Source organism: Bos indicus x Bos taurus, chromosome 1, assembly GCF_003369695.1.
Source record: "Bos indicus x Bos taurus breed Angus x Brahman F1 hybrid chromosome 1, Bos_hybrid_MaternalHap_v2.0, whole genome shotgun sequence".
Lineage (NCBI taxonomy): Eukaryota > Metazoa > Chordata > Mammalia > Artiodactyla > Bovidae > Bos > Bos indicus x Bos taurus.
Genome location: NC_040076.1, coordinates 10510384 through 10526959, shown reverse-complemented (window position 1 = coordinate 10526959; position 16576 = coordinate 10510384). Strand labels below are relative to the sequence as shown.

The 16576-nt window shown below is 40.6% G+C and overlaps 1 protein-coding gene and 1 non-coding gene across 2 annotated transcripts in view; both read left to right on the top strand.

Moving 5' to 3' along the window:
- JAM2 (junctional adhesion molecule 2) overlaps nt 1-16576 on the top strand; it is an 85293-nt gene that overhangs the window by 31090 nt on the left and 37627 nt on the right. The gene's annotated exons all lie outside the window — the stretch shown is intronic.
- Nucleotides 9350-9421, top strand: TRNAQ-UUG. Its single transcript has one exon. It is a non-coding gene; the product is annotated as a tRNA-Gln (tRNA).

The window sequence follows — 16576 nt, the reverse complement described above, 5'->3', positions numbered from 1 at the left end:
ATCCGATTGACTATATTCTTTGCAGCCAAAGATGGAGAAGCTCTATACAGTCAGCAAAAAAGACCGGGAGCTGACTGTGGCTCAGATCATGCACTCCTGATTACCAAATTCAAACTTAAATGGAAGAAAGTAGGGAAAACCACTAGACCATTCAGGTATGACGTAAATCAAATGCCTTATTATTATACAGTGGAAGTGAGAAATAGATTTAAGGGACTAGATCTGATAGATAGAGTGCCTGATGAACTATGGACAGAGGTTCGTGACACTGTACAGGAGACAGGGATCAAGACCATCCCCATGGAAAAGAAATGCAAAAAAGCAAAATGGCTGTCTGGGGAGGCCTTACAAATAGCTGTGAAAAGAAGAGAAGTGAAAAGCAAAGGAGAAAAGGAAAGATATAAGCATCTGAATGCAAAGTTCCAAAGAATAGCAAGAAGAGATAAGAAAGCCTTCTCAGTGATCAGTGCAAAGAAATAGAGGAAAACAACAGAATGGGAAAGACTAGAGATCTCGTCAAGAAAATTAGAGATACCAAGAGAACATTTCATGCAAAGATGGGCGCGATGAAGGACAGAAAGGGTATGGACCTAACAGAAGCAGAAGATATTAAGAACAGGTGGCAAGAACACACAGAAGAACTGTACAAAAAAGATCTTCATGACCAAGATAATCATGATGGTGTGATCACTGACCTAGAGTCAGACATCCTGGAATGTGAAGTCAAGTGGGTCTTAGGAAGCGTCACTACGAACAAAGCTAGTGTGATGGAATTCCAGTTGAGCTCTTTCAAATCCTGGAAGACGATGCTGTGAAAGTGCTGCACTCAATATGCCAACAAATTTGGGAAACTCAGCAGTGGCCACAGGACTGGAAAAGGTCAGTTTTCATTCCTATCCCAAAGAAAGGCAATGCCAAAGAATGCTCAAACTACCACACAGTTGCACTCATCTCACACACTAGTAAAGTAATGCTCAAAATTCTCCAAGCCAGGCTTCAGCAATATGTGAACCATGAACTTCCAGATGTTCAAGATTGTTTTAGAAAAGGCAAAGGAACCAGAGAAAAATTGGCCAACATCCGCTGGATCATGGAAAAAGCAAGAGAGTTCCAGAAAAACATCTGTTTCTGCTTTATTGACTATGCCAAAGCCTTTGACTGTGTGGATCACAATAAACTGTGGAAAATTCTGAAAGAGATGAGAATACCAGATCACCTGACCTGCCTCTTGAGAAACCTATATGCAGGTCAGGAAGCAACAGTTAGAACTGGACATGGAACAACAGACTGGTTCCAAATAGGAAAAGGAGTTCGTCAAGGCTGTATATTGTCACCCTGCTTATTTAACTTATACGCAGAGTACATCATGAGAAATGCTGGGCTGGAAGAAGCACAAGCTGGAATCAAGATTGCTGGGAGAAATATCAATAACCTCAGATTTGCAGATGACACCACCCTTATGGCAGAAAGTGAAGAGGAACAAAAAAGCCTCTTGATGAAAGTGAAAGAGGAGAGTGAAAAAGTTGGCTTAAAACTCAACATTAAGAAAACTAAGATCATGGCATTTGGTCCCATCACTTCATGGGAAATAGATGGGGAAATAGATGGGGAAACAGTGGAAACAGTGTCAGACTATTTTGGGGGGCTCCAAAATCACTGCAGATGGTGATTGCAGCCATGAAATTAAAAGACGGTTACTCCTTGGAAGGAAAGTTATGACCAACCTAGATAGCATATTCAAAAGCAGAGACATTACTTTGCCAACAAAGGTCCGTCTAGTCAAGGCTATGGTTTTTCCAGTGGTCACGTATGGATATGAAAGTTGGACTGTGAAGAAAGCTGAGTGCTGAAGAATTGATGCTTTTGAACTGTGGTGTTGGAGAAGACTCTTGAGAGTCCCTTGGACTGCAAGGAGATCCAACCAGTCCACTTCAAAGGAGATCAGTCCTGGGTGTTCATCGAAAGGACTGATGCTAAAGCTGAAACTCCAATACTTTGGCCACCTCATGCAAAGAGTTGACTCATTGGAAAAGACTCTGATGCTGGGAGGGATTTGGGGCAGGAGGAGAAGGGAACGACAGAGGGTGAGATGGTTGGATGGCATCACCGACTCGATGGACATGAGTTTGGATGAACTCTGGGAGTTGGTGATGGACAGGGAGGCCTGGCATGCTGCAGTTCATGGGATCGCAAAGAGTCGGACACGACTGAGTGACTGAACTGAACTGAACTGATAAGCATTTATAAATAGAAACCTATATTATGTTACTATAAGTTGTTTCCCTTTTATTTCTCCTTAATATTAAAGATGGAGAAGGCAATGGCAACCCACTCTAGTACTCCTGCCTGGAAAATCCCATGGATGGAGGAGCCTGGTAGGCTGCAGTCCATGGGGTCGCTAAGAGTTGGACACGACTGAGCAACTTCACTTTCACTTTTCACTTTCCTGCATTGGAGAAGGAAATGGCAACCTACTCCAGTGTTCTTGCCTGGAGAATCCCAGGGATGGGGGAGCCTGGTGGGCTGCATCTATGGGGTCGAACAGAGTCGGACACGACTGAAGCAACTTAACAGCAGTAGCAATATTAAAGAAATACTACATTTAATTTTCCAAATTCTGTATATATATTCATACACATGAATATATATAGTGTTATATTATCTATAAATTTTGTTTCAGGATCATTAAAAAAAAGGGCTTTCCAGGTGGTGCAGTGGTAAAGAATCCATCTGCCAATGCAGGATAATAAAAAAAGGCATCAAAGATTTATTATGCAAAGAGATTCTGATAGTGCTGAGGATCAATTAATTAAAATATATAAATTTAAATTACATGAATTTCATATTTGCCCTAAATTCTTCAGTGTGTGGCAGTTGAAGATAGGAAATTTATAACATATTCTATTTCTAGAGAACCAACTTTTCCCTTTCTGAGGTCCATTTTTAGCTGATATGAAAAAAAAGTTAAATAGGAGAAAAATGTTAAAAATAATGACTTTACAGACTGTACTACAGAAAAACCACATATGCATGTATGCATATTTCACTACCATATGCTAGTTTTTTTTTTCTTTTATATGTAGTGAAGGTATTGCTAGTTTAGAGTTATGGAGGAGAAGGGGGCGACAGAGGATAAGATGGTTGGATGGCATCACTGACTCAATGGACATGAGTTTGAGCAAACTCCGAGAGATGGTGAAGGACAGGGAAGCGTGCGTGGTGCACTACAGTCCTTGGGGTCTCAAAGAGTCAGACACGACTTAGCGACTGAATAACAAGTATCAGTATTACTTTTAGCTTTTTGTACAAAGAGGCTATAGATTTTTAATATTATCAAAGAAATATTAAAATATAACTAAAGCTTAATACTTTAATTTGACTAGTCTTCCCTATTGGAAGGCTTCCCTGATCGCTCAGTTGCCTGCAATGCTGGAGACCCCGGTTCGATTCCTAGGTCGGGAAGATCCATGGGAGAAGGGATAGGCTACCTACTCCAGTACTCTTGGGCTTCCCTTGTGGCTCAGCTGGTAAAGAATCCACCTGCAATGCAGGAGACCTGGGTTCAATCCCTGGGTTGGGAAGATCCCCTGGAGAAAGGAAAGGCTGCCCACTCCAATATTCTGGCCTGGAGAATTCTATGGACTATACAGTCCATGGGGTCACACAGAGTCGGACATGACAGAGAGACTTTCACATTCATTGGTCTAGTATGTCAGGTATTGTGCTACTTAAAAATATATATAGTTTATAGTATATTTAAAATATATTTTACATTAGATATATATTTATAGTACATATAAAATACAGTAAAAGAATTTGTACATCTGATTTGAAGACAAAACATGTTCAGTCTTGTTTAAACAGACATTTAATTACCTCCTTTTGTGTTGGAGAAAGAAATGGCAATCCACTCCAGGACTATTGCCTGGAAAATTCCTTGGACAGAGGAGCCTGGTAGGCTACAGCCCATGGGGTCGAAAAGAGTCGGACACGACTGAGCGACTTCACTTTCACTTTTTGTGTGTTAACCACACTATAGGTACAAATGTGTTGGACAGTTCCTAATATCACCATGTACCAACACTACCCAATGAAAGAATCAGATATGTAAAAGATGGTTTGTAAAAATAAGCAAATATGGGCTTGTGAAAAATGCTCTGTCGGGTGGATGGATGAGTATGTATATAAGGACAGAAGGGGTGGAGAAGGCTTTTCCTTTCCTGATATTTCAGCGGGGAGTTGACTTAAACAGAGACATTCACCATTTCTCAGGGGAGTGTTGAAGAGCTGGCATTTTCAGCAAAGAGAATGGAGACTGCAAAGGCATTTGGAGTGGAAAGAACCTGTGTGAATGGGATCCCTATGGTGGGTGACTTGAATATAGGGTATGGTAGTAGTGGTTGAGGGGGAGACTGAAAGACAGGAACTAGCGTTGGAAGGCCACTTGAAGGAACTAGGAATTCCTCCTGAAGGCAAAGGGGAAGCTCTGAAGGAAGCTAAGTATTGATCAGATTTGTTTTCAGAATCTATAACTCTTGTAGGAGTCAGGCAGATGAGTTGTGAACTTGTCCACAACTGTATCTGTATTCATTCTTAGCTGTTTCCCTCCTGAATCAAAGGAAGAAGAGTCTCTTGTTAAAAGCCAGTTCCTTACCTGTGGTCATTATGCTCTTCTAGGCTCCCTGAGTCTTTTTCTTAAGCAATTATTCCCTATCTCATGTATCTTCAACTTAAGGTCATTGTTAGCTCTTTTATCACAGGCTTGTACAGTTAAGGCTCCACAGTTTGGAGAGGGAAAAAAATATGCCATGATTCTGTAGCCAAACGCTGTGAATTGGTGCTCTATATTTATTTTCTCCATTTTTTACTGACCATTCAACCCACATCAAACTGCCCCTTTCCACGCCATTGCAATCACTAGCATTATATCACCTGAAACTTATTAGTTCCTAAATTCATGACTTCAGTTCAGTTCAGTTCAGTTCAGTTCAGTCACTCAGTCTTGCTGCTACTGCTGCTGCTGCTAAGTCGCTTCAGTCGTGTCTGACTCTGCGTGACCACACGGCACCCCACTCCAGTACTCTTGCCTGGAAAATCCCATGGATGGAGGAGCCTGGTAGGCTGCAGTCCATGGGGTTGCAAAGAGTCTGACACGACTGAGTGACTTCACTTTCACTTTTCACTTTCATGCATTGGAGAAGGAAATGGCAACCCACTCCAGTGTTCTTGCCTGGAGAATCCCAGGGATGGGGGAGCCCGGTGGGCTGCCGTCTATGGGGTCGCACAGAGTCGGACACGACTGAAGCAACTTAGCAGCAGGACATCAAGACACTGTTGATACTCCCTGCTTGCGAGTCTGCCCATCCTTGATTTCCATGACGACATTCTTTCCTGGTTTCTCTTCTTTGATTACCTCTTCTCAATCTTCTAAAAGACTTCCCTGGTGGCTCAGATGGTAAAGCATCTGTGTACAATGCGGGAGACCTGGGTTCGATCCTTGGGTCAGGAAGATCCCCTGGAGAAGGAAATGGCAACCCACTCCATTACTCTTGCCTGGAAAATCCCATGGATGGAGGAGTGTGGTAGGCTACAGTCCATGGGGTCACAAAGAGCTGGACACAACTGAGCGACTTCACTTCACTTCACTCTCAATCGTCTACATATTTTTTTCTTGGACTTTTTGTCTTGTTCTCCTCTAAGTCATAGTTCTTGGAAAATAGCTAAGAATGAATACAGATGTGAACAAGTTCATGATTCATCTGCCTGACTCCTACAAGAGTTAGATTCTGAAAACACAGTCTGATCATTCTTAGCTTTCTTTAGAGCTTCCTCCTTTGATTCCTTAGCGTACTACAAGCTCTGAAAAAATTCTACAGTAGATAACTGTGTTTAACGTGCTTACCCAGTGTTTGTCAAATCTTTATGATTGTGGAAATTTCATCCTTCTTTGAAATGCTAAATGTCAGTGGCCAATCTGAGGGATAGATGACAGAAAAGGAAATCAGAAAAAAGAATCAAGAGGAAATGGTGTCACAAAACCCACCAAATGTGGCAAATCTTTAAATGCTATTTAATTTTATCAAAGTAGATTCAAAAGGAAAGCTCCATGGGTAGTCAAGATGTTATTCAGAGCTTCCACTGGAGAACTTCCTGGAGGTGATAAGATTTAAGAGGGACCTTGAATATTGGAAAGAATCTTAATGGAGAATTTTAGAGCCCACACTTCCCTTCCAAGTGAAGACTATGTGAAAATGATAAGGAAGATTAAAAAACATGTTCTTGATGCGTATTTGTTAAGACTTAAAAGACAGTGATTGATTTTGTAAGGTTGTTCTAGATCAGCTTTCTCAGAAAATAGTTGATTACAGAACATTTTTAAAAATTACAGTGTGTTGCCGAATCTCCAAAAGGAACAAAGAAGAGTTGTATTAAACACTTCAAAATTAACTTATTACTATAACTCATTATGATGCTTGTATTAGTCAGAATTCTCCAGAGAAGCAGAGTCAATGGGATATGTGTGTGTGTGTGTGTGTGTGTGTGTGTGTGTAGATAGGTGTGCTGTGCTGTGCTAAGTCACTTCAGTTGTGTCTGACTCTTTGCAATCCTATGTACCATAGCCCGCCAGGCTCCTCTGTCCATGGGATTATCCAGGCAAGAGTACTGGAGTGGGTTGCCATGTTCTCCTCTAGGGGATCTTCCCAACCCAGGGATCAAATCCACACCTCTTATGTTTCCTGCATTGGCAGGTAGCTTCTTTACCACTAGTACCACCTAGGAAAGCCCAGATAAATAGGTAGATTGATTTATTTTAAGGAACTGGCTCATGTGATGAAGAAGGCAAGCAAATCCAAAATCTGCACAGTGGTCCAGCAAGCTGGAGACCCAGGAAGAGCCAGTGCTGCAGTTTAAGTTCCAAGGCTGTCTGTAGGAAGAATTCCCTCTTGCTTGGGGAAGGTCAGTCTTTTGTTCTATTCTGAACTTCTACTGATTAGTTGAGGCCCACCCACACTATGGAGGGGAATCTGCTTTACTCAAATTCTACCTACTTGAATGTTAATCTCATCCAAAACACTGTCATGAAAACATCCAGAATAATGTTTGACCACATATCTGTGCATTGTGGCCTAGCCAAGTTGACACAAAATTAACCATCACAGTGCTGTTTTAAATTGTGCATAAAAACTTTTAAAAAGCAAACAATTTTGTTTTAAAAATAAAATTTATCTATGTAATTATTAACATTAGAATTTTTTATTAAATTTATTTTTACTTTTAAGTGACAGAGATATGTTTACAAGAATGGTGATTTATGGAATTTAAAATCACATTTAAAGTAACTACTCAGATATTTTAGGAGTTGATTTCTATCATCTTTAGCATCAAATATATTCATATGTTTAATTTTTTGTTGCTGCTGTGCTGTGCTTAGTTGCTCAGTCATGTCTGACTCTGTGTGACCCCATGAACTGTAGCCCGCCAGGCTCCTCTGTCCATGGGGATTCTCCAGGCAAGAATACTGGAGTTGGTTGCCATGCCCTTCTCCAGGGGATCTTCCCAACCCAGGGATTGAACCCAGGTCTCCTGCATTGCTGGTGGATTCTTTACCATCTGAGACACTAGGGAAGCCCCTTTTTGTTGCTATATTATATTAAAATTGACTCCCCACAGTGATGTTGTAATAAACTAAGAGTTTTATTTTCAAATTGGTAGCTTCAAATTTTTTCATTGTTTAGTCTTGTGCATCTCTTCCTTAATTTAAGAAATTAAGCATAGCTCTTTATATTCCATTTTCATTTCCCCCAAAGTTAACTTCCTTTCTTCATTTGGCAAATATTTATTGAGTATCTACTATACACCAAGCATTATTGTTGTCTCTTAGCATATTGATAAAGACATAAAGGCCCCTGTCCTCAATGTGTGTGCTGTGCTAAGTCACTTCAGTTGTGTCCGACGTTTTATGACCTTACAGACTGCAGCCCACCAGGCTCCCTCTGTCCATGGGATTTTCCAGGCAAGAATACTGGAGTGGGTTTCCATGTCCTCCTCCAAGTGATCTTCCCGACCCAGGGATCGAACTCACATCTGTCATGTGTCCCTGCATTGGCCAGCAGGTTCTTTACCACTGGTGTCATCTGGGAAGCCCCTTCCCCTCAATACATAAACACATTATATGCCATGTTAGAATGACAGCTGAAATGGAAAAAAAAAGAAATCAAAACAAGATAAAGGAATTGGGAGTTTGGAAAGGAACAGGTCAGGTGAAGGTGAGGTTGTGATATTATTAGGGTCATCAGAGTAGACCTCATCAGGGAGGTATCTTGAGAATAAACTTGAAGAAGTGAGACACTTAGTAGGCATCTGAAGGAAGAGGCTTTCAGGCAGAGAAAATAGTCAGAGCCTGGCCTGTTTTAGGATGAAGAAGGAGGCCTTTGTCCCTAGAGCAAATGTTTAGGAAAGTGTTAAGGAAAGTCTGAAAGGCAATGAGGCCAAATTGTATAGGACTTTTACCTTTATCTGGTGAAATGAACTAATCTAGGGTGCCCCAATCTGATTTAGCATTTTAAAGCATCATCTTAATGGACGTGTTGAGATTAAATTCTACAGGGGGTCGGACAGAGTAGAAGGTTGGTCAGGAGTCTACTGCAGTGATCCAGGCAAGAGACAGTGGTGCTCATACCACATGGTACAATGGAAGTAGTGAGAAGGGCCAGTTTCTGGATGCATTTTGAAGCTAGAGCTTGTAGGTTAGCTGACAAATTGGATATGGTATGGACTTTGGGCAGTGGGACCATTAAGTAGAGCTGCGAGATTTTTGGCCACAATAACCAGAATATCATTTGAGGTAGGGAAGGTGGAGCCGATTTAGAAAAAAAGATGAGACTTGTACATAGTGTTTGAAATGTCTGTTAGAGCTTCAAGATTGAATAGGCGTTTAGATTTGAGTCCAGAGTTCATCAGAGACACCTAAACCAGAGATACGTGTTTGGGAGTTAACATCTGGGAGCATTTAATGCCATGAGTTTGGATCACATCATTAAGGAAGGAAGTATAGACAGAGAAGAGAAAATGTCCCAGGGTAAGACCCATGAGAAGGAAAACCAGACAGGTGTGTTGTCTTGGACTGGAAATGATACAAGGGAGAAGGGTATGGTGAACTGTGTCAGATGAAGGTAGGTAGGGAAGGCGTCATCAAAAATCATGTTTTACAAATGACAAAACACTGTTCACAGAGGCTGTACCTGTCCCAAAAGTGTCAAAGCAAGAACTGAATCTTCGGGCTTCCTTCTCTAAGCAGCCACTGTAATGAAGTCAAGCTGGTCATTTTAAAAGGAAGAAAAGTGGGCGTTTCCTGGTGGTCTAGTGGTTAGGATTCGGCACTTTGACTGCTGTGGCCTGGGTTCAATCCCCAGTTGGGGGACTGAGATCCCACAAGCTGCACAGCACGTCCAAAATAAATAAGTAAATGAAAAGGAAGAAAAACTAATAACCATAAGGATTCATTTTCTATTCTTACAGTCCATCCTAATATATGATTACTATGGAATCATTTGTGAAACACTGAATTTGCATCACCACTTGGGATAAAAAACAATGTGGAGTGAGGAGAGGGAGAGGAAAAACAAATGTTTGTAGAGAATGGACCCTGGGCCATGTTCAAGGCTAAGCGGTCAGATACTTGGTTTAATTTAATCTTTGCAACCAATAAGGAAGGCATTATTATTTTCATTTTACCTAAATGGGAACTAAGGTTTATAAGGTCAAGGCTGTAGCTTTCCCAAGGCCATGTGACTAGTCATTCATAGCCTGGTGGTTTTAAGCCTAGCTAAACCTCATTTCCTTTCTGCCAGTTCTGACTTCCTGAAGACAAAAAATGATTCTGTTTGCATCTGGCACAAAGACTTCAGTTCAGTTCAGTTCAGTCGCTCAGACTACCCTTTGCTCATCCATCTGGACTTTAATATTGCTTTCTGTTTGATTGTAGATAATATTCAGTCAAAAAGCCAATCTGTGGAAGGTGGCATTGTTGGCAGTACAATACTCTTCAGCTGTTTATACTCAGAGGTGCGAAGTCAGTTCTAATACTTCCTCATCAAAAACTTGAAATGCTAAGACTGACTCTGCGTGCGTGCCTGCTCAGTTGCTCAATCATGTCCAACTCTTTGAAACCCCATGGCCTGCAGCCTGGCAGGTGCCTCTGTCTTCCCAGTCAAGAATACTGGAGCAGGTTGCCATTTCCTTCTTCAGGGACTCTTCCCAACCCAGGAATCGAGCCCATGTCTCCTGCGTCTCCAGCCCTGGCAGACAGATTCTTTCCTACTGTGCCACCTGAGAAGCCCCCAAGGCTGACTTTATATAGTTAAAAATATATATTTGGCTGATTCTGCCACAGACTCAGTCTTCCTCATGCTGCATAGGATGTCAAAGTCATTTCATCTGAAATATGTTATGGCAGATAGACTTTTACATACCATATTTGGACACAAATACCTTTGTTTACCTTTTTAATACTTGATCTGAATAAATATCAAAAATTGGATTTCTAATAGGACATACTCATTTTCTGACCATTCCAGGGTGCAGCTGTGTAGGCCCCGCTGACTCAAATGTATGCAGATTGTCTTGGTTATGTTGAGCTGCTGTCCCTAAAATACCACAGACTGGATAGCCACAAACATTCATGTCTCACAGTTCTTGGCTAGAAGTCCAAGATCAATGTGCTGGAAGACGTGGCATCTGTGAGAGCCTGTTCCCTGGTTGCAGACTGCCAAATTCTTCTTTTGTTTTGTTTTTTTTTAAACAGCTTTATTGAGATATAATGCACATATCATACAATTCACCCTTTTAAAGTAGATAATTCAATGGGTTTTTTTTTTAGCATAGTCACAGATATGTGCAACTGTCACCACTATCCAATTCCAAAATAGCTCCATTATCTCCAAAAGAACCTCATAGCTAAACAGTCACTCTCCATTTCCACCTTCCCCAGCCCCTGGCCACTACATGCTGTTTTCTGTCACTGGATTTGCCTATTTCATAAAAATGGAATCATATAATATGTGATCTTTGTGACTGACTTCTTTCACTTATCATAATATTTTCAAAGTTTATCCATATTTTAGCATGTTATCGGTATGGCATTCTTTTACATTGTCAAATAATATGCCATTGTATTGAGAAACCTCATTTTGTTTATCCATTCATCAGTTGATGGACATTTGGTTTGTTTTCACTTTGGTGGTGTTTTGAATAGTGGAGACTGCAAACTCCTTGTATATGCACATAGTGGAGAGCGTGAGGGTGCTCTCTGGGGTCCCTTTTTATGAGGACACTAATCCTATTCATGAGAGTTCCATCCTCATGACCTAATCACCTCCCCCACACCCTACCTCTTAATACCATCACATTAGGGGTTAGGATTTCAACATTTAATTGTGGGGAGAAACAAACATTCAGCCCATAACACAGATGTTCTTTAAATCACTTCTTTCACTTGGCCTGTTTGACGGGCCCTAAAAAGTATGTTTTGCTGTTAGCTCACAGATGTGTAGGATCGGTTTTGAAATAAAAGAATGAGTCAGAGAACTGACTTTATCTTGGACTTGAGTACCCTAGAAATCACAGTAGCTAACCCAAAGCAGTCTTGCCTGACAGTAGTAAGATATGACAGTTAAGCAATGCCAAGCCATTGTTTCCCAGTTCTGCACTTCAAAATAAGTGGTTCTTGTTCCTTTGGCTTCCTGAAGATTAATCAAAGGAAACATGAAGCAACAATAAACTGGGAAGTTTTCCCTTAGTTTTCAAATCTCTCCTGGAAGCATTTATGGTAATAGAATTTAATTAATAACACATGTGTGAAGTGTAAGGGCTAAAACTTTTATGAATCATCCATCAGGAGAGTTGAAAAATAAAATCGATACCACTCTCATATTTTAAGAATTAAAATTTGAGAAAGAAATTACAATTTAATTGGTCACATAGAATCTTAGTATTTTAAAGGTTGAGCTATCAGAAAGTGGACTCTGGAGACCATTGTCTGTATTGTGTGTGTGCTAAGTTGCTTCAGTAGTGTCCGACTCTTTGCCACCCTATGGACTGTAGCCCACCAGGTTCCTCTGTCCATGGGATTCTCTAGGCAAGAATACTGGAGTGGGTTGCCATGCCCTCCTCCAGGGGATCTTTCTGACCCAGGGATCGAACCCACATCTCTCACTTCTCCTGCCCTTGTAGGTGGGTTCTTTACCACTAGCACCACCCGGAAAGCCCCACCTTCTCTACCATGGGTGGTCAAATTAGAAAGAAAAATAAATAAATTCATTAATAAGGAGCCGTCCATAATTGTGTTCAAGAATGAATTATTTAGAGTTCTCATGAAGAAAAATTTTACCAAAAAACAGCATTTTCCTTGGAAATTTTACAAAATGCACACAAATTCCTGGGTCCTGTCCACGTCCAGGGCCTTAGGAGGTGTCCAGGCAAGGGAGGATTCCAAAGCTTAAACGGTATTAAACTCATGGTCGGCCTGTCTCCTGTTGTGTATCTCTTCATTATATTTTTATAAGTCTTCTAATTCAGAAAAAGATAAAAAACATCAGCGGTGCTCTAGCTTCTTTTGAGAAATGCAAAGATAACTTCATTTGCTGATTATACTTTTAACAAATGGGTGATGTTAGAGATCTTTTTGATACTTTCAATGCTAGTCTCTGTAAAACACGGCTTCCCTGGTGGCTCAGATTCTAAAGAGCCTGCCTACAAGGTGGGAGACCTGGGTTTGATCCCTGGGTTGGGAAAATCCCCTGGAGAAAGAAATGGCAACCCATTCCAGTATTCTTGCCTGGAGAATTCCATGGACGGAGGGGCCTGGTGGGCTATGGTCCATGGGGTTACAAATAGTTGGACATAACTGAACATATTTTGTAAAACAATTTATACTCATAGCTGTATGTTCATGCTTTCAAAAAATGAACTTTTTGTTTTACACTATTGTTAGTGATTTTTGAAATTCACTCAGTAAGGTAGAGAGATAAAACTCTTAAAGTATAAAGAAAGTTTAAAACAAACATCTGTATAGAATAGGGGATAGAGAGCTTAGTAGATGGTAGAGAGCTATCTTCTCACATGCATCACTTAAGTGGACCGATAAACATCACATGACTCTAGAATGACCATTTCATTGTCCCCTGACCCAGACAGTCACTGAGTAATCTGTATTGTCAGCTGTTGGAACTTTCTATACAGGTTCGCACACTGTAGAGATTCAGAACCAGAGTTCAAAATCCAGATCCAGAAACTTGGTTTTAGCTCTTTGAACAGAGCTGATCAAAATTCTGGGGAAATGATTTATATTGCCTCTTCTCAAAAGTTATTTATTTGAGAATTAGTGTGTTCATTGCTTCTGAAAAATGTAACTATCAAATGCTGGTGGCAGTATTGAACTTTTAATCTTAAAAAACTATATTGAAGCTTAATGATGTCTCTGCTTTTTAATACACTGTCTAGAATTGTCATAGTTTTTCTTCCAAGGAGCAAGTATCTTTTAATTTCAGGCATATTTAAAAGCAGAGACATTATTTTGCCAACAAAGGTCCGTCTAGTCAAAGCTATGGTTTTTCCAAGAGTCATGTGTGGATGTGAGAGTTGGACTATAAACAAAGCTAAGCACCAAAGAATTGATGCTTTTGAACTGTAGTGTTGGAGAAGACTCTTGAGAGTCCCTTGGACTGCAAGGAGATCCAACCAATCAATCCTAGAGGAAATCAGTCTTGAATATTCATTGGAAGGACTGATGCTGAAACTCCAATACTTTGGCCACCTGATGTGAAGAACTGACTCATTGGAAAAGAACCTGGTGCTGGGAAGGATTGAAGGCAGGAGGAGAAGGGATGACAGAGGATGAGATGGTTGGATGGCATCACTGACTCTATGGCCATGAGTTTGAGTTAAGCTCCAAGAATTGGTGATAAAGAAGCCTGGCGTGCTTCAGTCCATGGGGTCACAAAGAGTTGGACACGACTGAGCAACTGAACTGAACTATCTCCCATTTTATTATCCTGACCTTTATTCCTTGTGCCTGTGACATCTTTAGTAATGATTTCTTATTTTGCACTCACATAGTGTTAGGACCATTACTTCCTGGCACCTTAATCTTAGGGAGAACCAATTAAAACATTGAATGGTTGATATTTATGCCTTGCTTTGAGTATGTGATTCTTATTAACATCAATATTGGAAGACAGCAGTTCTTCATCTTATCTTGAGGGTCTACTGGATTTGAGTGGACTGCTGTTATCTATCTAAAATGTATAATCAGTGCCACTGGTTAATGAATTGTGTTTGGCTGAGGTCGTCACTTTAGGAATATCAAAGAAAAATCTCAGAATGGTTGAAGGACTTCTTTCATGTCCTAGTGTGGAGTATCTGGTGAGAAATTCACCCACTGATGGCTTTCCAATGCTGTTGATCACTATTAAGCATTTGAAGACTTTGAAATTTCCAAGAACTTATTTTATTGTAAGAAGTTAATTTATTTGCTTCATTGTGGATATCACATGAAAAAATTTAATTGTCCGGTTGTTTGGGTCACTGAATGCTGTGAAAGTTTCCCTAAATTTACTAATGTGTATAATATTATGAAAACAACTGATACTCAGTTCCAAGACACCAATTCTCCTTCTTTTCAGTTCAGTCACTCAATCGTGTCCGACTCTTTGCAACTCCATGAACCAAAGCATGCCAGGCCTCCGTGTCCATCACTAACTCCCGGAGTTCACCCAAACCCATGTCCATCAAGTCAGTGATGCCATCCAACCATCTCATCCTCTGTCAGCCCCTTCTCCTCCTGCCCTCAGTCTTTCACAGCATCAGGGTCTTTTCAAATGAGTCAGCTCTCCGCATCAGGTGGCCAAAGTACTGGAGTTTCAGCTTCATCATCAGTCCTTCTAGTGAACACCCAGGACTGATCTTTAGGATGGACTGGTTGAATCTTCTTGCAGTCCAAGCAACTCTCAAGAGTCTTTTCCAACACCACAGTTCAAAAGCATTAATTCTTCAGTGCTCAGCTTTCTTTATAGTCCAACTCTCACATCCATACATGACCACTGGAAAAACCATAGCCTTGACTAGACAGACCTTTGTTGGCAAAGTAATGTCTCTGCTTTTTAATTTGCTATCTAGGTTGGTCATAACTTTCCTTCTAAGGAGTAAGTATCTTTTAATTTCATGGCTGCAATCACCATCTGCAGTGATTTTAGAGCCCAGAAAAATAAAGTCAGCCACTCTTTCTACTGTTTTCTCATCTATTTGCCATGAAGTGATGGGACCGGATGCCATGATCTTAGTTTTCTGAATGTTGAGCTTTAAGCGAACTTTTTCACTCTCTTCCTTCACTTTCATCAAGAAGCTGTTTAGTTCTTCTTCACTTTCTGCCATAAGGGTGGTGTCATCTCGTTCTTTTACTCAAATGATTAAAAAATTGGAAAAGGGGAGGAGGCATAAAACTTTTGTGCAGTATATAACAGATAAGCAGAGTTTGTTAAAATTCATTCACTCATCATAAACATTTGCCAATTAATACTTTCTCTGTTAAAATGGAAATTTGTTATATATTCTCTGAATAATGTTTTTACAACCCTAAATATTGATAATGCGTGTGAAATTGTCTGCAGCGTGTCTGACTATATCATGTTTGATACTGATCTCTCCCAGTGCCTTGCACTGATGTGAGGATGGGGGGTGAAGGGTGGGGTGGGAGGAGGCCTGTGGACTCAGACAAAACTGGCTGTAAATAGGCGCACATCTCAGCTTCCCTGCTTTCTAGTGTCATGACCTTGAGCAAGGTCCTTAACCTCTCTCAGTTGTCACATCTGTCAAAGAAAGATATTCACATAATGGAGTCACATCTTTGTTAGATGCTAGGTTCTTAAGGGGAAAATTTATTCATTGTCAAAATCACCCTGGAATTCTTTAGATCATCATTAACTCACCAGGACTTCAGCCACCCAGTAACTCCCAAGTCAGAAACATCACTTTATTTCTCCTTGCATTTTGGTGTAGTTTCTCTTTCTTGGAAAATAGGATGCCAATGTCTCATTAAGAGGAAGGGCCGGAACGGTTGGAGACTAGAAGGACATGTTCGTGTGTGTGTCTGTTTCCCTTTTCCTTCTCCCTCCTCCCGCTCTCTTCTCTCCCTCCCCTTCTGTGACCTGTTATGGTTGAATGACAGACGGTGAGAGAGATGAGTATATTGTCTAATATATCCTTATTTCTACCTCAGGTTACTTTCTGTCCATATAAATATTTATCTGTAATAAATATTGGATGGTATTATTATTGCTGCTAGCCCTGTGGATCTCACATTTGTTGCTCTAGGGACTTCCCTGGCAGTCCAGTGGTGAAGACTCTAAGCTTCCCCTGCAGTGGGATGTGGGTCTGATCCCTGGTCAGGGAACCAAGATCCTGTGTGCCTCATGGCATGGTCACAAAATGAAAAAAAAATTTTTTTTCACTCTAATAATTGTATATAAGTGATTTTCAAAGCCATATGACTATTAATTTTTATTTTTGAAAATAACTTACA